General features: G+C 34.7%; 1 protein-coding gene across 1 annotated transcript in view; it reads right to left on the bottom strand.

The window, feature by feature from the left end:
* The window catches only part of LOC136768241 (cadherin-20), a 55,296-nt gene extending 31,613 nt beyond the window's left edge, over positions 1 to 23,683 (bottom strand). The window contains exon 1 of the mRNA XM_066722338.1: positions 23,127 to 23,683. The gene's annotated coding sequence lies outside the window, so the exon portion shown is untranslated. The remainder of the gene's footprint in view (positions 1 to 23,126) is intronic.
* Between the last annotated feature and the right edge of the window lie 4,135 nt (positions 23,684 to 27,818).

The raw sequence follows: 27,818 nt of genomic DNA, 5'->3' as shown, positions 1-27,818 counted from the left end.
CTCCAGCGTTGGGAGACCTGGTCTTTTGGTGTAGCGGGTTTATCACTCTACTGGGTGGAGCTGCTGAGCTGCGGAGTGGAGGAGGAGCGTTTGTGTGGCGCAGATCCAATCTCAAGCGAGGAGCTCTGTCTGCACCGGCTACACAACATTGCAACTTCAGTTTCCTTCAAACTCTGTTGCATAGAGGGATAATTGTCAAACATTTGGTCAGTGAGTTGTTTGCTGAACCTGAAGAGCTCAGCTAGTATTTATCAATTGAAATTAGTTTTCATGTTCAATATTTGTAACGAGGTCTAATAGGTCGTCAGACAATCACTCAGAACCCTCCCCTCCAACGTCACGGGTCATTGTCACAATGCTTTTGATTTCTTCACTGACAAATCACTGACTGCTTCTTTCCTTAACTTCCTCCAACAGGAGTTGGTTGTTGATTGCTTTATTCATCAACGCCTTTATTTAAGTGATGCAGTTAGCAATATCGTAGTCATTCCAGCACTTCTTAGCATCGAGCATTTGATCATTTTCCAATGCATTACAAATTTTACCGAAGGTGCCCCTGGGGTAATAAGCTTTGAAAGTAGCCATCACACCCTGATCGAGCGGCTGGATGAGGGAGGTTGTGTTTGGCAGTAGATAAACCACTTCCACATCAGGATGGTCAAACTGAGTCTGTGGGTGGCCTGATGCATTGTCCAAGATGAGGAGCACTTTGAAGGGCAGTCTTTTGAAGTCTGTATTTTCTACCTCTCGGACAAAACATACATGGAACCAGTCCAAAATTAAATCAGCCGTGTCCCAAGCCCCCCGTTAGACTGCCAACATACTGGCAAGCTGTGATTATTCTTGCCCTTTAAAGCCCTAGGGTTCCACATGTGGTACAGCCATCACCCGCGGCATTCTCACAAAGGAGAAGAGTCAGCCTGTTCTTGCCTACCCTGAATGGTTCCCACAAATGGTGAATCCGTGAATATTCACCATTAAACCACAACTTATACACACACACACACACACATATATATATCAGATTATCCAGTCAAGGAAGGATGGACAGCAGCTCCTGTCTAAAAACAGTCCACATTCACCAATTTTTGAAACTCACATACACATACATATATTAGAGAGAGATTAAATAATTAAGCAATGCATCGATTCTTGAAAATCTGTCGTTACATGTTCGAACTACGATTACAAACTGGTGAATTGCTGCATCAAATTACAATAAACATTAAATCCTGGAGTGTGGGTGAGAGCGTTACTTTACCTGGTTGTACAGTAGATACACTGTATGCTTCTGAAATGGACAGGTAGGGAGAAAGGCAATGCAAGCCACAAGAGGTAAATTAAAACATTTACCAGCCAGCTAATGGCAAACTACTGGCCTGAAAATTGAGGGCAGTAATATTTACAAATAGAAGAAAGTACCATCTAACAGTAGATAAAGCCGCCAGTGAGTACAGTCTGTTTTTATGTTTGCAGGTGGTTTAATCCCAGCTGTGATCTTTGTTTCATGTACTTGTATTGTTTCTAAGGGTATTTGTGTGTAAGGAGGGAATCTTTTATTTATAACATGTGAATTCATTTAATGGTCTAGTTTTACAGTGAGGTAGCGAAATGTTATACACAGCCTAGTTATAATAAAACAAACAATGATGAGAAAATCATTGAAATATGAAATGTTCGCAAAACTGAAAATGGTCGCCTCACATACAGAGATGGCATAGCTGTTTGTTTGTTTGTTTTTAATCAGTCATGTTCAGTAATTTAAAAACATTAGTCAAACGCACAAAGTTTAGTCAAAAAACAAAAAAGTGCATGCTCCCTGCAGACAGACTAGGCCCCCTCTCCTTGAATAAAGTTTTGAAAATGGTAGATCCATTTAGCTGCATAATTTTAGTTGGCTTCTTTAAGAATGCTTCACAGCAGTAGCTTGTCTGACATGACAAGTCGCCAAGTGTTTTTTGTTCATTTTAATCTGATCTTTTTAGGGCCTTGTTTATACTTTACATCTGTTGTGATACTCACAAGTGATGAACAACATTCTACTTTATAAAGTTATATTGATTTAAAATAAACAACAGAAGATACATGTTTATACATCTTAAAATAATTAGTATTTTAATATTTTGTATCATAATTTTCCTAATAATTATAATTATATATTGTATGCATTTTCAAAGACTTTGACAACTTGTTTTAAAAACAAAACTGTTAGCAACATCTAATATCATCTGTAATATCTAGACCTCTTTGTCTGTCTTCATTGCTTTACCATACAAATATTTAAGCATTCATATTGCATACGAAAACTAAAGGTTTTTACTTATTTATTTGAAAATGAATGTGTGAGTCTATACAAATATAATGATAAATCAGTAACATAATTTACCTCTTCACATCAGAAAAGACCATATAACATTGAACACAATTTCTGGGAAGGCAGATGCAAAAGAGATGCCCATTCAAATGGGGAATGTGTTAAAATTGATCATAGCTTTTGCATATCAGAGAAAGACAGTACATCTTTCATTGCAGACATTTGCTGAGGGAAAATGGTTTTGTTTCTTTTGTAGGGAAACAAGACATAAATAATATATTGAAAAGACTGCAGCATAATACAAAAAACATTTTCAAAGGATTCAAGGCATTATAAACTCTAAACTGTGAAACTCCACTGTCACCTATTGTCTCAACACCTGAAAAAATGCTCTTAGAAAAATTACCTGCTTTCAATTGGAGCTTTCAGAAATCAATTTTAGTAAAGTTAAATTATATAGAGCACCTCTTGCAGTATGTTTAATTAACTTAAATGCTGAGCAGGGGAGTGTTTGGAAATAAGGAGACACTGAAAATAGACTCACCATGAGAGATGCAGTGTTCAGAAAAGAATGGCAGATATCATTTCAATAAGGAAACAATAAGTCTGATTTCTGCATTATAAAGATACAGATCCTGCTATATGTGTTTCCCACAAAATTAATAGCATTTTCTTTATCTTATAAATGAATCCCTCTGAAACTATATTAGTTGTATAATAGAGAAACATTGTGCCTTTTTCTCTGGCCTGCATAACAATTCTTATAATCTATTGAAATTACTCTACATTACATTGTTTGAAACAAGAACGCTATTAAATAATACTTTGATTAAAAAAAAAATTAAAAGCATTTTACTAATATAGTAATTACTTTGATGTGTATTTGTTGCCATCACACACCCACATAAATATATATGCCTAGATTTAAAAAAAATGATAAAAGTACCTTCATATTTATAATTAAAAACAGATATAATATTAATTCTTTATCATGGCTCTAACTCAAAGACCAATTATACAATACATTCTTACCTTGCATCTCAATTAACAGTAGGTGCACGTCATCATTTATATGATGGCCTGAAAATGAATGGACCCATACTGAGTCTCTGTTGACATTATGTGTATCAGGTATTTATTGGAGGATAGTTTACTCATAGCAACTAGATGATACATCTTTAAATGTTGGCCATTTTTTAAATTCCAGCACACAACAAAGCATGGAAACAATAAATAAGCCTTTGATATATATAAAACTAGCATAACATGCTAATAGTCTTTTATGCTATAAACCATAACCAAACACACATGCCTTATCACTTAAAACAAGCCTGTTTTGTTAATAATAACAAATAATTATAAAATAAATGTACTGTATTTTCTATGAAGACGGCTAAGTCTTCCTTCATTCATAAATTGAGAATGGGAGAACATGTTACTGTTTCAGGAAGAGGCATGTAAATAAGAAAGGCCTATGCATTTGAGATTGCATCCATTTCAAATTATATTTTAATTATCTTAGATGATAATTTAGATGTCAGGATTACCGGTACACTTCAGTAGGGTTGACTCAGAAACCATGAGGTATTTCACAGTGATGTCTGCATTCAAATGTATGCCAGGCTGTTTTGTACATGTTAGTGTGTTGCAAAGTGTACTTTATTATGCAGCAACAATGCCAGCATTACAGGCTTTGTTGCATTTTTAATTACAAGCTTTGTCTTGAAAGGCTCTGAGCTTGGGAACCACAAGAAGCTGCTCTTCAAATTTTTAGGTACTCTACTTGATCTGCATAGCTCTATCCGAGCTTCACGTAACAGGGAGACAACTTGTCTCAACAATTATTACAGGAGCCCTGCCAGCAGAGAAAGAACAACTGGAATGGTTTCCTTCCTTTGCTCTCTGGTAATGCCTCCAGGTACCTCTTCTTTTCTTGCTCTTACAAGAGTAAGAGCAAAATCTGAGATCAACAGCTATGTCAGAGGAAATGATCCAAAGTAAATGTGCTGTTGTCATAGTAGATTACCATCCATGACACAGAAATGCTATCATGTCCCAGGAACACACCGACAGTCTTTCACAAGCCATTTGCTTACTTGCAGTACCTGTGATGATTCATTACATCGCTGCTGAAAAAAAACTTACTGTGGGACTCACAATCAGGGGACTGCCTTCCTGTTTAATAAAAAGACAAGGCTTTGTAGTCTGTGAAGGCACTGCCACATACACTACTATGTAAAAGTGACAACTCCTTCAATGAGGATTAAGCAGTTCTATCATTTGTATACAATGAAACATAAAAACAAGCCTTATTTTTAGAAACATTTTTTTTTCTTCTCTCCCTTGGTTTCTGGATAATTCCGGTTAGACCCTTGGATCTACTGTTCAAGGACTATTCTCTGCACCTGGTGTACGATTACTGTGTCAATTAAGCCCTAAACACTAGTTCAAAAAAAAAAAAAGTAGCATACTAAGCCATACTATTAACAATGACATTGCCACCACAGATAATATAAAATCAAAGGTAAAGGACATTTATAAATAACTTACAAGTCTATTAATTAGAATTCAGTTTTGCAAGTATATTTTTGGAGCTGGTTGCTTTGTGTAACTCATTTTACTTTTCTTTCCAAACTTTACACTTCACTAAAGCTAAAAAAAAAAGTTTTACCCAGTATTACACTACTGTCTCTATTGATGTCCTGCTTTTTCAAGTATTGCTGTAATGTTCTTTTATAAACTGCTGTTCACAATTCAGCAAATTAGGTAGTTGGTATAGACTTCTTGAACAATTCAATATTGTTGATATGAGAAGTCTTTTTGTGCTGGTACTTTTCAGGAATTAACATGACCTTAATCCTCAACATATGTATTTAACATAAGAATGTGACTTCTACCTGTTTCATATTGCACTTCTACCTGTCACATATTCCACTTGTGGATTGTAATTTATGGAGGAAGAGGATTTTTTTTCCCGCTGTGGGTAAACTATAGTTTATTTTGCATATATTTGTCCCTTAAATGAGTAAATTAATCCCCACAGTACAGCTGGGTTATTCCTTTTTAATGTATTTTTTTGAGTGGAAAGAACATTATAATCATGTCAACACCTACTGAAATCATCTCACTGTAAGTGTCGTAGCACCTCTTAAATGTGTAATGCTTTTCAGGTGCTCTGCTTTTTTTAGTATGATGCCTTTCCACTTAAAAAGGCAATGCCATTATTTTTTGACTGCCACCTGGTCTTGCTTGTTAAAGTCAATCAGAAGGCAGTAATTTGATTTTTAACCCATAGAGCAGGGGGCTCCAGTCCTTGTCCTGGGGGCAGTGATTTCAGGTTTTTGTGCCACCTGAGCTCTTAGCTATTTCAGCTCTTTATTGTCTTAATAAAACCAATTGAACGACTCTTCCCTGTCCTGTGAGTGCCAGTGATTTAATCTGCAGGACTTTGGCCCTCCAGGACCAGGGTTGATGACCCCTGCAAACGAGGAGTCACCCAAAATAAATATTAGTAACATACGAAAAATAAAAATAAGGCGAATGCAGATGTTTTGGGTGTTAATTTTGTCTTAAAAACATATTCAGTATTTTACTCAGCTGACATAATGTACATCTGCTGATATTTAAAGTCAAAGTCAATGGATGTGCTATAGCTATCTATATTTTGTGGTCACTACCGAGGAAGATGAAAGAAATTGTACTGATGGCTGAAATTTGTATTTGCATTAATGAGGAAAATAGTTAAGAATCCTTTTGCATGTCAATTAAATTTTTATTGTTAGGTTGTAGAATGTTAGATAATGAGTGAATTAAATGCATATTAAAACCTTATGTATTATACTAAAAATAAAGTATTTATGTTTCTATATTTGTGCTACTGTAAGATATAAGTACAATAACTTACCATTTTGTTCTGTTTAATTAAATGGCATATGTGTGTGGGATGAATGTATTACTCATCAAGACTGTGTATCTATATCTGTAAACAGTAATGTGAAAATAGTGTGAAATGTTAGACGAAAAATATACATTGGCTATTGAATATAAATCAATTTTATAAAAGTACTTTGAACAATTAAAACAGTTACTGTATACACATTACTCATCCATTACTTTTTAATTTAGCATGTAAGTTTTAGAATAAATAATAGTTTACAATTTTTTTTTTTTTTCTGAAGTATAAGTGTAATTTTTAGCTTATGGAATAGTTTTAAACCAGAACACGATTTGAACAGATCAGTTCTAATTATTTAATTTATTTTGTCACCTTTCTCTTTTACTTCAATTCTTTCACCAAACATTATCGGCTATAGAAGCTTCAGGAATACACCCTTAATATTAGAAAGTTAACTGAAAGATTTTTTTTCCAGTTTTAATTTTAAGTGAGCATCAACTGTAACAAATAATTACAGTGCGTTTATCCCTACCACTCTGGAAGCGTTAATCAGCCAAGAACAGTCTGACTGAAAAATAATGAAATTAATTATGTGTATTAACAGTACAGGACAGAAAGCTAAGGTGGAAATTTAATTATCCACACAGAAACAGACACCAGGAGATTAATTGCAGTTGGGCTAGACTGTGAGCCGCATGTATTTTAGTACATGACTAATCTCTCTCTTTTTTCTTTGCTGTTAATATTTGCCATTTTACCATAACACACACAATGTTATATGTGTACAAGTTTCAGATCCCCAGCTGGCAGAAGATCAATAGACATGTTAAAGAAACTATTCAGTGAAGGAACAGAGTAGAAAATAACCCCCTGGGATGTACTTTTTTTTCAAACAAATTTTACCATGTCTCACCTGAGCACGTCAAAGCAATTGTCATGCTGTTCAGCGTGTACTGTTCCCAAAGAATCTTCCATTTACATCCCTTTGGGAAAATCCTTTACAAACCGTACACACCTCAACAGGTTGGTTAGGGCACTATAATGGCTTTGAGCTCCTTTCTCATGTGAACGAAGAACATGTTATGGCACTGTATTATTTAAGGCAGTGTTGGTGTCTTGACAAGTGCATAGAGAGTCTATTGTCTTCATTATGAGATCAAATTATTAAAACCACTACCACGGAAAGCACTGACGAGATACAATTTCCTTTCCTTGGCTTAATAACCCTTCTCTGATTTATCCTCCCATATAAATGCAAACTGCCTGCCACCCACCCACTTCCTCCAAACATACACACCCATTGCCCAACCCCATTCTCTCTGTTTCAAGAAAATGGCTTATTTCACCAACCAATACATCAGGCAGTCCATGGGAAATTGATAATAACTAATTTCTCCTCTCCTCCTTCTCGATGATCATAAAGCTGCTTGTTGTAATAATCACTAACCACTTGACCTTGACCAGAGAAGACTGCCTGGCTGTTTTCATGGCCTGCTGTGTGTAAGGATGTTTTGCATTGCTAATGTGTCAGATCTGCTTGAAAAATTTAACTTTTCTTGTTAATAATGAATAATCCGAAAGTTGCCAATTACTTGCGTAGAATTCACAAATTAAACCCATCTGACGGCCACATAAACGTGGGATTGTGTGTACAAGAGAATGGTAAACCTTTTCATTGGGCATTGCCATGAAGTCTGTCCTCGGGTAATAATGGAACACTGAACAGTAATTCAGAGGTTATAAGAACAATTGCAATCTGCATTTTTTGTTTCTTTTGTTTTCTTCTGTGTTTTTTTTTAATATACATACTTCTGTTAAACTCATTCTCTCTGTGTGCCTTTTCATATTTTCCAGTACTGCATTTACCATGTGATGTCAAGCGTTTTCAAAATTAAGCTAAAATACAGGTGTCTCTTGCCAATATAAAATTAAAGGTAAAGGACATTTATTTCTTGCACTGCTTTAAACAAATAATGGCATTGATGTATAATCGTTTTTAAAACTAACATCACAGTGTCTTTAAAAATACATTTTACCACCCTGCATTAAATTACAAACAGTTTTAAATGACACTTTGTGAGAATTAATTCAAACCAAGCTGGAATCAGTTAATGATGATTGATTAAAAAAAAAAAAAAAAAGAAAATGCATCCTTCAAGACCTACTGTGCCTACTCCCTCATTATCTGTTCAGGGCAAAACATTACAATTAATTACGTTTGGTCAGCTCTTAGATGAAATGAAGTTTCCTCAGAACATAGTCAATTGTATTTCAGTTGAATGAGAACTTGAGAACAGAAATTTAATCATGAGTGGGTCATTTATTTCATCTTCAAATTCTTTCTTTACTGGCTGCAGATTTCAAAACAGCTCTAATTTAAATGTGATTAATGTAGAGGTAATAGTAATCAAACATGAGTTCAGATGTAAATCAATAAAATTGATATATTTTGGGTTTAATTGAAATTAATTGCATTTCTTAAAAATACATGGTTCGACATTTAGAGGAAAGAAAGTATCTAGTTTTTCATTTTCATGTGGTTAAACAATCTAGTTTTGTACTTAATCATACATTGTACTGAATCATTTACAAAAATGTATCTATTATTTTTCAATTCAGGTTTGTGCTGTTTGAGAAACACTAACCTGTATTGCCATAACTACATTTTGGACACAAAATAGGTTTCACTTTAAGAGACACAAAAGTTATGATGTACAGAGAGAATTCTGAAACCTTTGGGAACAATAGTACAATAATGGTGGTTTCCTCCTTTTTGAAACAGTGTTAATTTTGGCAGCTATTTTAGATTTAGTTTTAGTCTTGCTTATCAGTTTTAGTCAAATTTTAGTAATTTCATATTTAATTAATTTTAGTTAATATTAGTCCACGAAAACTCATGTCATTTTAGTCAAGTTTTAGTCAATGTAATTTTAGTCATTTTAGTCCATGTCTTTTTATGACTACATTATAACCATTATGTATTTTGACTGATGCAAGATGTTTACATCAATTAGTAGTTGGATGCAAAACAATCTTGATTCACTTGTATTTGAAATCAAGTCACAAACAGCTATTGTAAACTTCATGGTCACCAATTTCTGTAATTCATTTTTTTTTAAATTTGAAGTCTCTTTTGAAATAGAGTTAGAGTTACAAGAACAGTATGGAAGCATATAGTGGACTTTATTCAAATGCAAATGTAATCCCGCAATTGTATTTTCATTTTCCATTGATGCACGTGTTATTTAGGTAAAAATGCAAATATAATCATGCCATTTGTATTTTTATTTTCCAGTACACACATCTGCTGACAATATTAACATTTCAAATGGCTTTTGCATTAACATTTCAGTTTCAAAGACTTCCCCGCTGATACACAAAATATTGCATGTTTAAAGTGATATTAAAAACAGAAGCATATTGTTAAGCCCTACTGTAGCCAATCGTGAATTGCGCTTCATGCTGTATGCACTTAACGTGGCTTACTGTACTTATAAGTTAACCAATTAGATCCTAACTTTACTAATTACAAGACCTGCACTTACCAGTCCTATATACAAAAGAGAATACAGTTAACTTCACACAGTCTGTATCAAATTCACGTTAAGCCCAATACATTAACCCACATCAAGCGTGTTCAATGTTTAGCGAAAAACACGTTTGGGTACATTCGCATTCTGTTGCGCAGATTTTCGCGGTTCTGCACAGAACTGCATTAAGCTGTGCTACACGAACACGATGACCGAGTCTAGGCATGCATGATTATGATTAGATGATGAAACAGCTCCCTGACCAGCTGCCTTGCAAAATACTCTAATTTATGTCCAATAGTCTTGTGTTTAATTTTCGTTTCGTCACATTTTAGTCAGTGAAAATTAGAAGGCATTCTAAGGCATCATTTTTTTTTTTACAGTATTTCGTCTCATTATCGTCATAGTTATCATCACTGAATATAGGTCGTTGACGAATATTTTACTCATAGTTTTCGTTGACGAAATAAACACTGTTTTGAAGTAAGTCTTCATTAATTAGACCACTGTTTACTCCAGAAAATAAATCCTAAATCTATGCACCATACATGTTTAGTGTTGCACAGTCCCAATGGATGAAAGACTATTTCATTAACGTGAGCATAGCAGCAATGTTAAATGTTTTCTATGCCATCACACACCTTTTCTAACTTTTGCCCTGTTTTGTGCATTTCTTCTTTCACTCACAGTTAAACAGTGCTCTCTCAAATAGAAATATAAGCATTATACATTCAACATAATTATTATTATTATAAGTATAATAGTAGTAGTGGACATGCTAAAGTTACTTTTTACCCAACACATTTTTTTTTTTAATTGCTTGTGAGTTTAATGCTCTGGACAAAATAATGGATGACTCCAGCAGTCACACTGAAAGCCTCTATCTGCTAGGAAGAATATTTCAGTTATAATACCTATGCCTTTTATTTAGGATTTTGGGTCAAGCAAGACAGCACCCTTTTGCCATATGGTTTTGTTATGTTATGCAGTTAATTTATCAATTTATATACATATCATCTAGCTGTGATTAATTATGTTGTGATTCCTGTTATGATCATTACTGAACAACTATAACATATATATATATATATATATATATATATATATATTATCTGGTTTATAGGTCCTAAAGTTGTAGTTTAACATATTAGCACATTCAGTACTTATGTTAATATGTTTAAGTCATTAAGTCACCAAAATGAAGGCAGTTGCAAAAAGGCTAAAGGGGTTCAGTTTCAGGGTTTCAGAATGTGTTGTTTGCTCACCTCTTGGACTGTGAAATAGGGTAGAAAAAAAACTACAAAAGCATAGGATTCGTTTTCCGCCCTGCCACTCATGGCAATGGTGATGAAGAATGCGATTCATATGACGCCAATTACTTTACTTATATACCCTTGCCAAAACATGAGGTCATATCAACCATATTTTTAGAAACTACAATAGTTGTCCTTTAACTTAGCATTCCAGAAAAAAATAGAAGCTCAAAACTAAATGAGAAGAAATAACATGAAAAAGTAGATCAATGCCACTACACCATAATCCTTAACTATCAACACAGATTTGCATCAACATCCTTGATGAGATTGTGTGATAGATTAGCCTGAGAATTAAGTAAGCAGTACGATGTGACAGGAATTCATGGAACACAGTTTCTCTTTCGCAATCAATGAAGGACAAACCCCAAGTATAAAATAACCAGTTCTTTACAATGTGTTGTTTGTCCTGGTCTTTAGAATGTGTATATTTCATTACATGCCTTTCGGTGAGTTTGTGAGCTGGAACTTCAACCTCTAGTGGATTGACAATATTCAGAGAGGACGATGCAAGGCAGTAGACTCCCAAATGAGATATGTGAAATATGGAGAAATTGGTGACACTTTAGTGTAGTTTCTAAATGATAAATAAACACATCTATTAAAACACAAGTGCAAATGTATAAAGTCAAGTGTTATATATGTGAAGGAATTACCATTTGCAATTAATCATTAGTGCATGCTAAGTAGGAAAAGGTTATTGAGACTCATTCTGTGCTTAACTAGAATATTACAAATTATAAAGCACTTGTATATGCAATATGCAACCACTAATCTAGAGTGTTTCACAATATTTAATGCCATAAATGTGAAATTGTGTTCTTAAATATAAGTAAAATAATAATAATAATAATAATAATAATAATAATAATAATAATAATAATAATTTAACAAAATAGCAATATAGTGTTTTGGTTGAGACATTTGTGTCTGTTTGTTACCATCTCCCCTTAAAGGATGATATTTTAAAATACAGAAAATCCAAGAGGGGCTTGAATACCTCAGTGCTGTACAGCAAAACAAAAAGAAACCAACAAAAAACAGTTTTTCCTAAATTGGACATCACACATTTGCCCACTGTGCTAGTATTTAAAAACTCTTTTCGATCTGCAGGATATACATATTTCATCAGTATACTGCAATCTTCAAAACATCTGAGGCCTTGTGTATCTGAATTGTATATCTGAGGAACCTAGCTCAAAGCCAAGACTTTTTGAACTCAGAATCCTAAATGCTTTTCATTTCCCAGCACGGGACAGACGTTTGATTGAAATTTACATAATGTACAATGACTATAACCTTGGTAACAGATATAGACATCAAAGTATGGTTTTGACTGACAAGTCTAAGTCTGGATTAAATTAATGTCTTGTATGCTAGTTACACGTGTATAATATTAATTAGTTGATTTTTGTCTAGATATATTCTCCATCGTATTAAAGGATGTAATGTTTTTATGTGTTACCAATAATGGTACACAGGATGGATTATGCAAGAACGGGTATAGAAAGAGAACTAAACTAATCCATTACTAGCATGTATTAAATAGTACGCACATTTGTATTTAAAGATAATATCAACCACAATATTCTGACAAATGACAATGATGAGATTCTATGATGCAGTATATTTTAAATGAGGACTTATATTGTATGTACTAGTCCATATATCCTATTCATTCAAGTTTGGAATTGTGCTGAAGCTTATTTGACAAGACTGCCATATACACAGAGAGTTATGTTAACTGATTTCTCATCCTACACCCATATTCCATCCGGCTCAAAAACACACCTACTCACTCACACTTAATTCACAGCAAGTCTTTTACCATTTTTTCCTCTACAAAAATAGCAGTAGCACTATACAGTGATAAAATCAATCACTTCTGATTACATTGCTTTCATATGATATGTAATATATTTATTAGATGATATATGCATTTCCATAGTTATGGAACTTATGCAGACCATTGCTATATCAGTGTCACTAAATAGCATGCAAATATCATCAATCAATCTGTCTAAGAATGCAACCTACCTGCAAACTATCTCCAGATCAAAGAAAATTACTATAGCCATGGTGATTAGGATGATAAAGTCATTGTTCAAATTTGTCATTTTTCTTCCCAAATATGCAATTCATAATCACTGCAATAGGTGGTATTGCTGAACATCTTGAAACATTAATTACATGTATAAAACTGTGACAGTCTTTAATGCTTTTATATTGTCTTGGCTTTCCCAAACTATTTTTAGAAAAACATACAGTATATCTATGAGACAAAACTTCATACCTTAAGTGACAAGTTTGGAAACTTTTACTGCCATAAAATATGAGAATAATGATCACTTCAGATGGTTCACCAGCAGTGAAAGACACAATCTCTTGCTGCTGTCTTTGTTCCAAGAAGACCCCTCTCCGCTTTCTGTCTTCACTGGATGAGACTTATTTTAATGTATCAAAAATAAATTCTGCAACAAATTAGCAGTCCTTTGCTTTGAAAGGAAGCTTGCACGGCAGAGATGTTATTTCAACAGTGCCCTAAAAAACAACCTGGCTCATTCATTTTGGTGCACCTTTGAGATAATGAAAAAAGATGTCTGAGGTAATGAAGAAGTTGTTGGGCCTTAAATCATTCTTGACAGGTCCATACTTCCCTTCCACACAGGCTATTTTTATATTTTGTGGAGGTGGACGTCTATAAAAGTAACATAAGTCAACTAATAGCAGCACTGATAGTCTAGTAGGTAGCATGTTTGCCTCAAGGAAAACCACAATACAGTCACTACTGTCAATTCAATGAAACTCGGGCATACTGCACAGTATATATCCTATCCTCAGCTGCTTTCTGTCTTGGCAGGGCTCTTAGTCACACTGCCCTACGCAGACAATGCCAAATGGAGAACCAATCTGTCTTGCCACATTTTTGACACCAGTGCCCTACCCTAAGGACTGTAAGCTCTTCTCTGTGCCAAAATAATATCCACTTTACAGGAATTTATATTAATGATATACTGTATTGTTTTCAGACCTTGATTTGATGAATGTCAAACTGACTTTTTATTTTTTTCATTCTTGTTTTCTGAAGCTCCGAGTCAGTTATTATCCAAATGGTTTCTGCCCTGATGCACAACCTACTACACTCGTGCTTCTGGGAGCTTTCATATACCTTTAATCTAACAGTGACATATGATCCGTATGTTCCTCAGAGTAATAGTATCCCCATACATGCATAGCAGATTAGTAGAAAGCATATCTGAATGTGTTAAAAACAAATAATGCACCAACAGTATCATGCTGTCAAAGTCCTGACCTCAACCCATACAGCACATCTGGGATGGCCTGGAAAGGAAATCACGGCAATTTTTCAAAGTTTCAATTTTACACTTTTAAAAGTTGCTTATATGATGGGCTCGATCTGGAAGAGAGGCATGTCTCTTACACATACACTATAACAAGACATAAACTGTGATTTTAGAACTAGTGGGACCTGTGCTTTAAGGCCAGATATTAGAATAGTTTGTATTTTAGTATTTGTTTGTTGTTACATTACTATTGCTATGATAGGGTATTAATCCAGAAGTAGAACTCATTTAAAATATATTAAATGTACTACATGCATCTTTTTCATACATACAAAGTCTGTATCTATGTGTATATTATCAGGAGCCTAGGTTGCAGACAGCATGCTGACATTTCCATAGCTAGGCTGAAACTCAACAAAGGAAAAACATGTCAGAAAGCAACAAACACCCCCATTTTGCACATACATCTTGGACAGCTGGAGCACTGCAGGAGTTATTATTGATTCACTGCATTGAAGTGAAGGCATTATTACTGTGTAAATAGCTAATGATACAGCATAGACCACAACTGTTCTGTGGTTTCTCATTCCAACAATAAATACATACATCATTTGAGATGGTATGAAACAGAGTAGTGCAGAGTTATAAAAAAATAATAATAATAAAAAAATGCCGGATCTGAATTATAGCGCACAGTTTTTTAAGTAATTGATTTTAGATTACAGCCATCACTGCAATTATGATTTCTTTTGGAGGTGAAAAGTCCTTTAGCATAAGGTTAATCTCCAAAAAAGTTTATGGAGGCATTTAGCATATCCTAAAGGTTAAAATAAAGATATATACCTGTATGCTTCAAGCAGGTGTAAGGTAATGTAAATCTTCTTTGATATATTACCCTAATAATCCATACTTTGGCTAGGAATTAATTCTTGATGAAATGCAATTATTTCATGCTTCAGTCATTTGTATTGTGTTCCCATCAACACAGTTTTCCCAAGACATCTGAAAGTCAGAAATTCATTTTTTTTCTTTCTTAAATGCTATGGTTTCACAGTGTAATTGGTTTAAATTGGAGCTCATCAGCTTCTGTCCATACTGTAATAAACACTTTTTTAAAGGAATATCTACCCTGCTCATTGAGCTGAGAATCTGAAACAGTGACTTCTTCCTCCCAAGGTTCACTGTGCCTCCCTCAAGCAACTGCACATTGTTCAACATATTACACTCCTGATTTAAAACATTGTATAAAGAACTGTGAATAGAATAATTATACATTATGTTCATTTTAGCTTTTTAGTGATAGGACATTCAAATATAATATGTATACTATGCAGAATATGAACATGTCATAAGATGTATTATTATTATTATTATTATTATTATTATTATTATTATTATTATTATTATTATTATTATTATTATTATATCCCCCCAGGTCAGCAAAGCAAACTGGCTTGCCTGTATAGGAATCTTTTCTCTCTCAACCTGCTCATGATTTAAAAACACGCACATAAGAGTTGCAGACTTCAGATTTCTGTCGGCTATATAATCTCTGCAACTCTTGACATTTGCAATGTTTGAAATGAGAATCCATGTGATGAGAAAATAATGACATTCAGGTGAAAACCATAACCCTGAATTGCATTACTTCTTGTGGACACTTCCCTAATTCAAAAAGAGAAACATCCTTTATCATACAGATACCGTGTCAAAACCCTGTCTTTCTATATAGCAAGTAGGTATTTATGATGTGCCAGCTTTCCAGTAAGTATCTGCCTCCCAGGGTGTAGTTGGTTGCTATTTGGAAAGTAAAGCTGATTGCAGTTATTTAATGTATGTATTTTGTAATCTGAACTAAAGTTATAACTAACCACAAGCCTGGTCAATGCTGATTAAGAGGTACGGATCCTTCTACTGATTTTTAAGCACTACAATATATTGTGAAACTTATTTTTTATGATTCTTGCTCTGTAAAGAAAATGCTTTAGCTAAATATTTTATTCTCACAAAGAACGTGTTCAGGTGCAGTTTTCTACAGGTCAACGTCTGCTAGAAATAAGATTGACCAGGATTAATGGGGATGTCTTGGCAATAGTGGCAGAAATGTATTATGCAGTCTTTTGTTTGATTATTTTTTTTTTGTCTTGTAAGATTAAAGTTTAATCTTTATTTCCTGCACTGCAGAAAAATAACTAACTAAAACATATTGTTATTAACTACACATATGTCAAACTTGAAACTTGTGCCTGTAATTATATTTCGCTCACCATAGGTTTAAAAATGTGTTTCTAACAAATACCTCATGTAGACTATTGTCACTCCACTGAAGATATAAGTCACTAACAGACAAAAATTGTCAAACCTTTGATGATATTTCTCCTCAGATCAATATTGTTGCATTTTGAAATGGGCAAATATGTTTATATGTATAGTCGGTAGAAAAATAAGATGTCTGCATTTGATTAGATAGCCTTGTTGACCAAAAGTATGATGAAAAAATTAAAAGAAGAATGACATTGTAAAAGGCTCAGTGTGGCAGTAAGTGCAGGATGTTTATGCATGTCTGACCAGATGTTGACTCTACCACTAAACAAACAGCAGATATCACTGACAGCTGAGCGGACAGACCCCATCCTAAGCTCAGCAGGATTGCGGGCACATTTGCCTTTATTTGCGTTTTGGCAGCATGGAGTAAATAACATTCTGAGATGTGATTTGTAATCTCACTGATGAAATGCTAAATTATCTTATTTGATAAATACAAATCTAGTTTATTAACTATCAGTGTTGTCTCCTGTCCCCAATGTGGTTTTGAAATGTATTTCAGAAGTACAAACTTAATGTATTCTGAAAACATATGAATAATGTAACTTGTTACACAGACTGTAGCCATTTTCAGATATTTAAATGCATTATTTAATATGTTTAAGACATAGGTTCCAGCTATCAATTCAAATGAGACCTTTACATACAAGATACAGAACAAACATGTTCTGTAAACTTGCATTAATTCCATATTTATATCATGATTAATAATGGAGAAGTTTCTAGACTGCTCAGAGCGTAAGTCATAAACTAGTTGAGTTATGCAATGGGAATATAGTGATATCAAGAATAGAGACACTACCAATTAAAAGGGTGTTGGAAATGACCAGTCTTGTTGTTCCTGTTGTTGTCTTTCTGTACAAAATGTATTTGACAAAAAAATACTTGTGTTAACATACCAAAATGTAAAATGAATAACAAAATAATTGTACAAGTCAGTATATTTCAAAATGTTCAATAATGTGGATAATGTGCAAATACAACCAGTAAACAAACATTAGTATTTATTTTAGGTCTTACATGTTAATGGCTCAATAATGTCCAGAGGTTGCATGTGCATAGGTATGACTCAATATCAGTAATGCTTTCAAATAATTTGTGTAATTATTTTTTAATGTCTGGATTACTTAATGACCACTGCAAGCAAGTACTCGGCTAAAAACTCAACAGAGACAATGAATAGAAACCTCTTGTTTTCCTTGTGGCATCAGATTCAAGTTGGGGAATTACTCAGTTCATTTGAAGCAGATAACTGTGTTTCAAAGGGTGACAGTTTAAAATAACTATGAGAACAACAACAATAACAAAGACTACAAGTCAAGGGAACTTCCAATTTCTAACCATCCCAGCAAGAAACACATCAACAGGGAATCACTTTGAAGGCAAACCTATCATATGGATTTTAACCTAGGCCTTCTGAAGAGAAAAACATCATAGCTGCTCATGGATAATCTCTTTCTACATGTCCATCATAATTAGGAGAACTATCCATTTTGAGGTTCAAACTGTGGCTATTGGTGTTGCTATATTGATTTTAGGTGAACGATTTCATCAATAATAAAGTAAAATAGATTTTATTTCTTTTTCAAAGAAATATCTTTTATCATGCAGTAAAGGTTATGTGAGTATGTGCTTCAGCAGTACAAGAATCAGTTTGAACTCTTCTTCAAGGCTAGCTTTAGTCAAATATTTCTTCCCTTTGTTTTAATAGCACCATGTATTATAATTGCACTAATCAGTAATTACCATGTGTTCATCAGTAACTGACAATGAACAGTGATTGGATTAATAAAAGCAGACTTCGATCTAATATATTATCCAACTATTTCAATATTAAGCTCTGGCAATCCCTTATCTTAAATACATCTTTAAAACAATTTATTTGTATGAGCTATGGGACATGTTTTAAAGACAGAAAGAATTTCTACTGCCTCAGGAATTCTGTCAATCGATAAAATATAACTTTTACAAATACAAATATTCCCTAACCATACTTAATATAATATACTATTACTTTACTACTTAACCATCTTACTCAATGGAAACTGGAAGGCGTAATGGCACAAATAATTGAAGTGTACATAACAGAGGGAAACCTGAGCTCAGACTTGCTTGCGTGACAAGGCTGAGTTGAAATGTCTGAGATCATTTGAGTCCTACAGGTATAAACTATAAAGTGCCTGCTTATCTATGACTTTTAATATGGTATGAGGAACATTCATACATCACATTGCACCAGCACTGTGGTCCATTTTGAAACATTAATGCCACATTCTGGAGTACCACACAGTGCACCGAAGCATTAAAAGTGTAAATATACCAATAGCTCTGTACCCAATCCTGCCTTGTGTTTTCAGCTGGTGGCAGTTTGCCATGGTCAATTATTTAAAAAGGGGCACCTAATGTGACGGATGTCAATATTTAAATAAGTAATTCAAGAATTCAGAAGTGCAGAAGAAACAGAATTATTCCATATTGTATTATTTATTTATTTATGTTTGTGGGGATTTCAAAATCCAACTGCTCTTTTGCTGGCATTTTGAAAGACAGAGAGCTCCCTAGAACTGGACTGTTTCCAGAATTGAGAGAGAGAGAGAGAGAGAGAGAGAGAGAGAGAGAGAGAGAGAGAGAGAGAGAGAGAGAGAGACACAACCTAAGCTGTGAAGAAAAGGAACAAAAATCTCTTAGAAATTCATGGCAGATTTACGATCAGTTACCTTCCATCTTCCTCAACTTAAAGTTCATCCAGGGTACTGTAGCTTCCTGAAACATTTTGCATTTGTTGAGTGTGGTTTAATTCAATGTTTTATGTGTTTGTTTGTCTTTTAGAATAAGAAAAAAGCTCAGCCTTTTTAATAAAGTATCATTAATAGTGACTATTACTTTAACTGGATAGTCACATTTTGGCACTGAAAGACTAATAGGATGTTTACTTTTACTACACAGCAAACATTACAGAAGCAGAAACGCTAAGTATAAATTGCTCTGATAATAATACAAAATAAATGCTGACTTCCTTGTTCACCATTTAAGGGTAACCACAAGTACAATGTGTGTAAGTGTAATGTATTTTTTAGTACTCCTATCTCCAAAAAACTGACCAAATAGGGAGCATAATCTGGAATGCTGCTTGAAATTCAGGACTTGTGATCACTTAAACATCATTAGTGTTGTTGTTACATGACATCTCCTGAGTTCCTAGTGAAAGCTAATGAAGTGTGAGGAGAGCCAGAATGCATGACAATAAATGAGAGGGTAGAGCTTATATAAACTGCTCTCTCCCTCCCTCTCTCTCTTTTGAAGGGGTAAATTTGGCTCGAGGAGACGCCACATCTTTTTAATCAGGTTCATTTTCAAAATTGATTCCTTCATGTGGACTCACTTGATAAAAATTCTACTCAAAAGCTTGTCTGAGAAAATCAATTTAAATTAATTTCTGTGCAAGGTGTACGCTCTATTACTTAAGCAACTGCCCGTTTTAAATGGATTCATTACCTGAGAGCCTGACTAAGAAATAAAGAACATGATTACTTTCATAATCCTGAGTGGTGGTGGCATAATTTACTGGACCACCCTAGAAAGAGTAGCGAACCAACTAAATGAAAGACCAATACAAAAGGGTCCTTGAAATATTGGCACAAGGTCTTGATTGAAATTGTAGACGTTACTGAAGTTGTACTGTGAGGCAAGACAGTGTTGAAATAAATGTTCTATAAGCACATAAAACACTTTAGGAGCTTAGAAAACGATTGTGTAACATAATCATCACATCATATGTATGGGTATCATTACTGGTAATTCTAATATATTATTGAAAAAGATGTACATTTTCCATTCAATTTGTAAATAACAATTCAACAACACATTTTTCTATACCACACTATGAAGGGGACAGAACTATGCAAACATATTTTTTTCATAGATGTTGTATATAGATTATAGATCACAATTTAAAATGAAAAATTCCAGTTCTTAAATTCACTGTATGGGATTAAATATAAGAAACAATTATTTTTAAGGCTGCATGTTGGGAAAGCCAAGCTAATTCAATATATTGTATACTTTCCTATTACTGGAAGGGAATGAAGTTCATTATCAGTTTTGGTTTGCTGTACAGTTCTGGGACAACCTGAGCATCACCCTTGCTTTGTAAAAGTCAAATAAAACCTATTGAATGATGCTGTTATGTGTTATCCTATTGAATTCTCTTTGAGGTTTATGTGGCATCAGGAAGGCCTGTGAAAAAGCTGCTTTTGAGAAAAAGATAAATAGAAGAGAGCACCTGCAGTTTGATCTCCAATACAGAGACGGGACGAGAGATGACTGGACGGACGTAATTTTCTTTGACAATTCCTCCTGTGGCTGATTTGGAAGCCAAAATGAATATAGAGTATGAAGGAATGCAGCAGGAAGATAGATGCCTACATTTATCATCCTTTTGATGGAGCCTCTCTTAAACTGCCAATAACTGGAGATGCATTTCTCCCAAAGGCACACGTTCTCTATATATTTTCCCATAGCTTTGATCAAGGGCTGGCACCTAAAAACACTCAGAGACCCCGTTGATGAAAGCTGCTGATGGAGATTTCCAATTTGGAGATGATGGTGCCCCTTACCATAGAGTTAATCAAGTGAAGAAATGACTACAAGATAACAGTATCGCCCGCTTTAAATGTGGCTTGGAGATTCACCAGATCTTAATCCTTTCGAGAATGACTGCGATCTGATAGGACAGGGAGTCAGGAAAAGGGAACCAAACAAACAAATTGAACTGGAATTAAATGTAAAGGCTGCATGGAGGAATATATAGGATAAGTGAACCCTTAAGCACCTCAATGAGCCCATGCCTGAGAGGATTAATAAAACATGGGATGCACTGCACAGACTAAGTACTATTATAGCTTCCAGTACATTTTTGCCAATATATTTTGTGTATATCTAAATTGTGTTGAAATATATATTTATATATAGTTATATCTCATTCATTCTTGTGTATTGTACCATTTTTTCCACAGCTGCCTATGTAATGTAATCAAAAAGAGGAAGGTTAACAAACAGGTTCACATAACACTATATGTCAGCATTTAAAACTGTTGACCATTGAAATGCCCGGCAGTTTATAATTAATATGTGGCCTGCTCTTTCCCCTGTGATCAATGAACCTGAAAATATAACACTGATTAACTTGTATAGGCTCCTTAAGGTGTCCCACTTAAAAGGCTGCCAATATTTGATGGCGTTGGTTCATTTCTTTAGCATGTCAGTGCGACTCCATTTGAAAGTCAAAATGAGTTTGTGTTCATAATGTAAATGATGGTATTTCATTAAAGGGATACCATTTTTTTCCACCATTGCATTAAATTTTGAACAGCCGTGTCTGTGACATATTTTCTCTTTATTGAGGAACAGCCCTCATTCAAGTATTGAAAGCATGAAATAATGGGGTGATTACTGCAATTACTGACCGTGCATATTTCATTTACAAGTTTAAGTAAGTGCAAGTTACCAGCAAGTATCAGCAAGTAACAGTAATATCTCCAATAAAGTATATTCCTTACACACAGATTTATGTGCTTTTTCCTTATTATTTCTTTCTTTTCACCTTCAGCTTACTCTTAATACCATATCGTTTTATGTGTGTGTGTGTGTGTGTCGTGTTAGATTTTCAGAGTGGATCCAGCCATTCAATTCTTCCTGCATTTTTCAGGATTTTCAGATTTAATACCCCCAGACACTTTAAGAGAGGTTAAATAGTGTGCCTCAGAGATTGTACAGATAGATACTTAATGATTCCAGTCACACCACCCAACAATGAAATCTTTATCCACTGTAAGACACAGTGGTTGGCAGAATGTGTGTGTTTCAGGGGGTGACAAATAGAAATAACAGTGTCCCTGTTGGCTTTTATTCATGTCAGCTGCCTTGGTTACAGTGTAGTCTGCCAGCAGCCAGACCCATTCTCCAACTCCTGAGTGAAACAGACTATTCTGTTCCCAAGTATATGGAATCTAATTAATGCACACACAGCTTTCTCTTCTGCACCTTCGTTAAATACGTGATCATCAGTAATAATTAAAGCTAAAAATAATAATAACTTTTCCTATATCTGTTTTCCTTTATATCAGTTAAGAAAAAAAAAAACTTTTTTGAATTTATTTTTGTTTTTTTGAAGAAAATAAATTACAGTCCCAATACCATATTTTTTCCCTCAACAATAAAAAAGTACGTTCTTTTATTTTTTTTAACATGACATACATTTTTCTATTTATCTTTTTTGTAATTTCTGAGTAATAACACTTCAATTGTGATTATATATATATATATATACACAAATATAATCTGTAAAAAAGAATGTTCTTATCCTGATTAATGAATGAATAATATACAATACATTATTGCTCAATCAAACAGTCTATAAACAGCCATTTTAAAAATAATGATTACCTTGTATGATGTTCTTCTGTTGCTCTTCACTGTTAGTTTTGGCACCTTCAGAAGTTCACTGCGCTCCTCTCTTCACACCTTCCACTTTCAAGTGAAGGCTGTCGATCAGTGAAGCCAGGCAAAATATTGTGAGTACTTTGTGTCAAAAAAAGGAAACAAAAGCTCCCACAGCCCTTCAGCTGCTTCTGCTGTGTCTGCTGCTGCTTCTGCTAAGAGCACAAAAGCAAATCTTCAGGTAGAATGAAAAGTTACATTGTTTGGTGGTGTTGTTTTGTTGGTTTCTTTCTGTCTCTCTCCTTGTCTGAAAATACTCCTTTTACAAGAGAAGAAGTCTTGTCTCTGGTTCCCTCTTCCCTCTCTAACTGACTGCTCTGTCTGCTTGTGGCATTGGATCTCATTCCCTACCTCATGAATATTCTGACAAGGCAAATGCAGCTGAAGTAAATTGAATTAGCCCACTGGTGCCAGGAATCGCACTGTCTCTCCCCAGGGAGTTGTCAAAATCTACTCGAGACGAAAGGTATAGTGTCCAAGGAGCTCCCTGTTGTGCACCAAGGCTATCACAAATGTAAGCTCCACAGATCTCTCTCCCTCACTCCGTCCCTAGCAAACTCTGAGTTCTGGGAAACAGGATCTGTACCACATTGAATAACTTTTTTTTTTTTAACGTGAGGTGGATATCAGAGCCTTCTTGAGGATAATTAACAACATTCTGCTGTATACCCCTGTTTGTCAGGCAGAAGTAATTATCCCAATCTAATTTAGAGAGCCCACTCAATAAAACATGGTAAAATGGCTTGCTTTGAGTTAATTAGCTGGTTTAAAAATAAAAAATAAATATAAGGTTTCTCTCAGATAAAACTTTTTTATATAAATGTATACTTTGATTAAATATAAAAGGAAAAAAAGCTAAAAAACTCCAACTCCATGTAATTGTAGCTAAATTAAATCTTCCTTGAGATAAATGTTAAAGATGACAATTAAGTCACATTAATATGTATATGCCGTGGGAGATGCAGATGGAGATAACGTTAATACATTCTCCAAATATCAGATTATCTACAATGCAAACATTTGTACTGTATCTGGAAAATCATATGCATTGCACAGTACAAATGCAATGACACAAATAGAAATGGTGTTTTTTGGATCCGGCAGCTTATTGTGAATAGTTCTCAAAACAGCAGGAAGGCTCATATTACATCATAACACCAGGAATTAGGCCCACACAAGGCTGATACATGATTGATCTCATTGATTTTGGCTCCGGGGCGAGAAAGTTAGCGCGGCTTGTTCCTACACCTATAAATCACATGCATCACCCTATATAAATACAGCCAATGGGTCCACCTGCTCCCAGGACTGTGTTGAAAAAACACCCATTTGCTTTTCTTGTGTAACAGACTGCTAATAAACCAGTCAGATCCGAGACTTAGTTGAGGTGTAATGGATGCGGACAACATATAATTGTGAAATTGTTCTGAATGTCTACAGAAATTAAAAAGGCATCGTAACACCAGGGGAAAATGTGATACAGACGATGAATATGTACTCACAAACTTTCATTTGTGTTCCTACCACTAATTTAGACAGAAGGAGAGATTGCTCACAGCATGTTGTTCCATTTTCTTTTTCATTTGTTTTTTGTTTGTTTGCAAAGATATTACGAGAAACCAGCAAGCAACAGGGACAGAAACAATCTGATTGTGTTTTTTTATTTTGTTTTGTTTTTACTAAATAGTTATTGCATATTTCTGGTCATTGTGACATTGTTGGTTGTTTCCACTGTTTTTTCTGACAATACAAGGTGTAATGTTTCACTCAAGTGTCAAAATTGGGGTTTTTCAATGCAAGGTATTCACGAAACTACTGTATATACTAATTTTGAGTGTGTTGAGCATTTGTATAATAAGGTATGAAGACAATGCAAACAGAATGCAGGATGTGGTTCTAAGTTTATAACAGTAGTGTACTTGACAGCACAGGGATTTCGAGTTGTACAACCACATTATGCTTCAGTTAAACCATTTCATATATACAACTTGAAAGTTTTAATATTATCAGTGGTGCAGGGGAAATATATATACATATTGACAGCACGGTGCAGCTAAGCTAATATGTTATGTATGTCTTCAGAATACACCTGGATAAATTATTAAAATGGTAAACTAATAACTGGGCATGTCCACACGGGAAAATGATAAACTACAAACAGCAATTATGTGAAGCAAGACATGGAACAAAAACACAAAAGTTAAAAAATTCTCTTTCAGCCAAAAACAAGCCGGAATCTCAATCTGCTATTGATACCGATTGGCACTGCCTGCTTCCACCATAATTAATTACGAGAGAAAAAGATTGTCATATATAAAATAATAATAATAATTATCCAATTATTTGTAGCTTTATCCAACTTCAATTTGGGGATATACAATTAGTGAACTCACATTCACTGCTTTGACACTGTGCTTGTTCAAGAGGAATGAGACAAACCATGCATCCTCTGAACTATCAAAGCATTATTTCTCACAATGCAGTTTTACCCCATGCCCCATTACAACATCAATTGAAGGATTTAATGTAGCTGGAACTGCTACAGGGAAGCCACAGGAAGTGGTTTGTGTGTGATGTTATGAGGAGTCCCCGGCCGAATTCTGCTTGCCTGACCTCCACGACACTCAAATAATTGTGCAGAACCCTGTGTGAACTTGTAGTTTAAGTAATACGATAACAGATCTGGAATTTGAGACTTGCTTGATTCACACTATAGGACACACCTACACAGGGACTTTTAGCAATTAATTTTTATCTTCCAATGGGAAAATCCTTTAAAGATTTTCTCTCTGTAGCCTTGTGGAATCTCCATTTATGTTTGTTTTCCACATTTAACCTTGGGAACAGATGTCTCTCTTGTGGATTCTCTCTGCCTGTTCTGTGACAATGGGTTTTGATTCCAATTTTGGTCCAACTTTGTAATAGCTAACGCTCATTATTGTCTTTTATCACGGTCTGGCCTTCATTCCAGGTCCCATGAAATCCCACTAAAAATCTAAACTAAATGTTTTATAAACCTCTCAAGTTGTACCAAGTAGTACAGAATATCAATTAAAAAATAACAATAGGACTTTCACCTAAGGCTATTTTTTATCTGAATCATTCCATGTGTTTTGGATTTTGAATACACACAGGACCTGGTTGTAAAAAATAGTCTTTGACAAGACTGCGGATTTTCCCTTCTAAAATACCATTCATGACACCTTGTTGACTTCCCACAAGTTGACTTTAAGCACGTGATGTTGCTGCTTTATGAAGCTTCCTCATATCATATCATTCCTGTCAACTGTTAAATAGACAATGCATTACTAGAACAAAACATTGTTTCATGGCCCCCATACTCACTAGACTATGCAAACCAGGCACAAAACTCTAAGGATTTAATTGAATATATCATATGAAAACATAAATCATTGTTCAAGGCAACACAATTAAATATATTCAAATAATATATTGTAACAGTTGTGAACTGTAGGATTCTCAACAAAAATACACACTGCACTGTCTTAGCCGAAAGGAACTGCGCTTTATTCCGAACACACACTTATTCAACTCTCACGAAGGCCAAAGGATGCAATCTGAGACGCAGAGTGAGGGAAAAGGTAGGAAGGCTGTATCAGACACTTTCTGACTAAGCCAGGGTGAGACAGACAAGGGTCAGCAGAGAGGGACATGGGGAACACAGGACAACAACATAGAACCTCCCTTACACTTATAACCATTTACATGTGAGTCATACCCCTCTTCCTTGTACGCAGTCCACCATTTAGTCCAGGGGGGGCTGCATCAGACCCAATATGCTAATGCCAGCAGCAACCACCCCGCCCCGTGCATCGCAGTTTGACCAGGCAGACGGTGCTATCAGTCCCAATATGTTAATGCTAGTAGCAGCCCCCCACATGCATCACAGTTGGGGATACAGAGCATATTCAGACTGACAGCACTATTTTAAAAATAAAATATAAAAACCCTTTCTGATTCTAAGCAACCACAATATCAGGACATATTTTAGTTTATTCATAACAGTGAATAAGCCAGTTATAGTCATTGTACAGGAAGTATGTCAAAGCAGAAATGTGTCTGGAAACAAACTTGTTCCTCAAGCAAGCGAGGGAATTAAATACATAAGAAATGACAGGCGAAAGGGGTTGTACAAATGTACCCAAGAGAGATTATTTGTAATGTTATGATATTTAAAACTTGAAGAAAAACAATCCTGAGACAATACCAATGCTACAGTTGAGCCTGACTAAGTTAGATCTTGAATTAGTGATACAGACTCTGAACCACCAAACAATGACGTTGCAGTTTTGAATTTTCACTTTTTAAACATACATAAAATCCTGGTTATACATTCAAATATAACCAAAAAGGTAATGTATTTTTATTAGAAGACTGTTTAGTTAAATTCCTTTAAATCTTGAAGCATCTCTTTAGATATGCTTGACCTAGCCTGGCTGCAGTACTGAAACAAAGAACAGCACTTGTCAAAGATATCTAAGCAACACTGAGTAAATTATGGCTGGAATGTGCATACTTTATACAACAATTACTGTCATCATAACCATACATTTTCTGCTAAAACAACTAAACTTTAAAAATGTCAGTGTAAGTTTGATGTGTTTACATTGTGTCATA

Source organism: Amia ocellicauda, chromosome 2 (assembly GCF_036373705.1).
Source record: "Amia ocellicauda isolate fAmiCal2 chromosome 2, fAmiCal2.hap1, whole genome shotgun sequence".
Lineage (NCBI taxonomy): Eukaryota > Metazoa > Chordata > Actinopteri > Amiiformes > Amiidae > Amia > Amia ocellicauda.
This window is presented reverse-complemented; position numbering and strand designations above follow the sequence as displayed.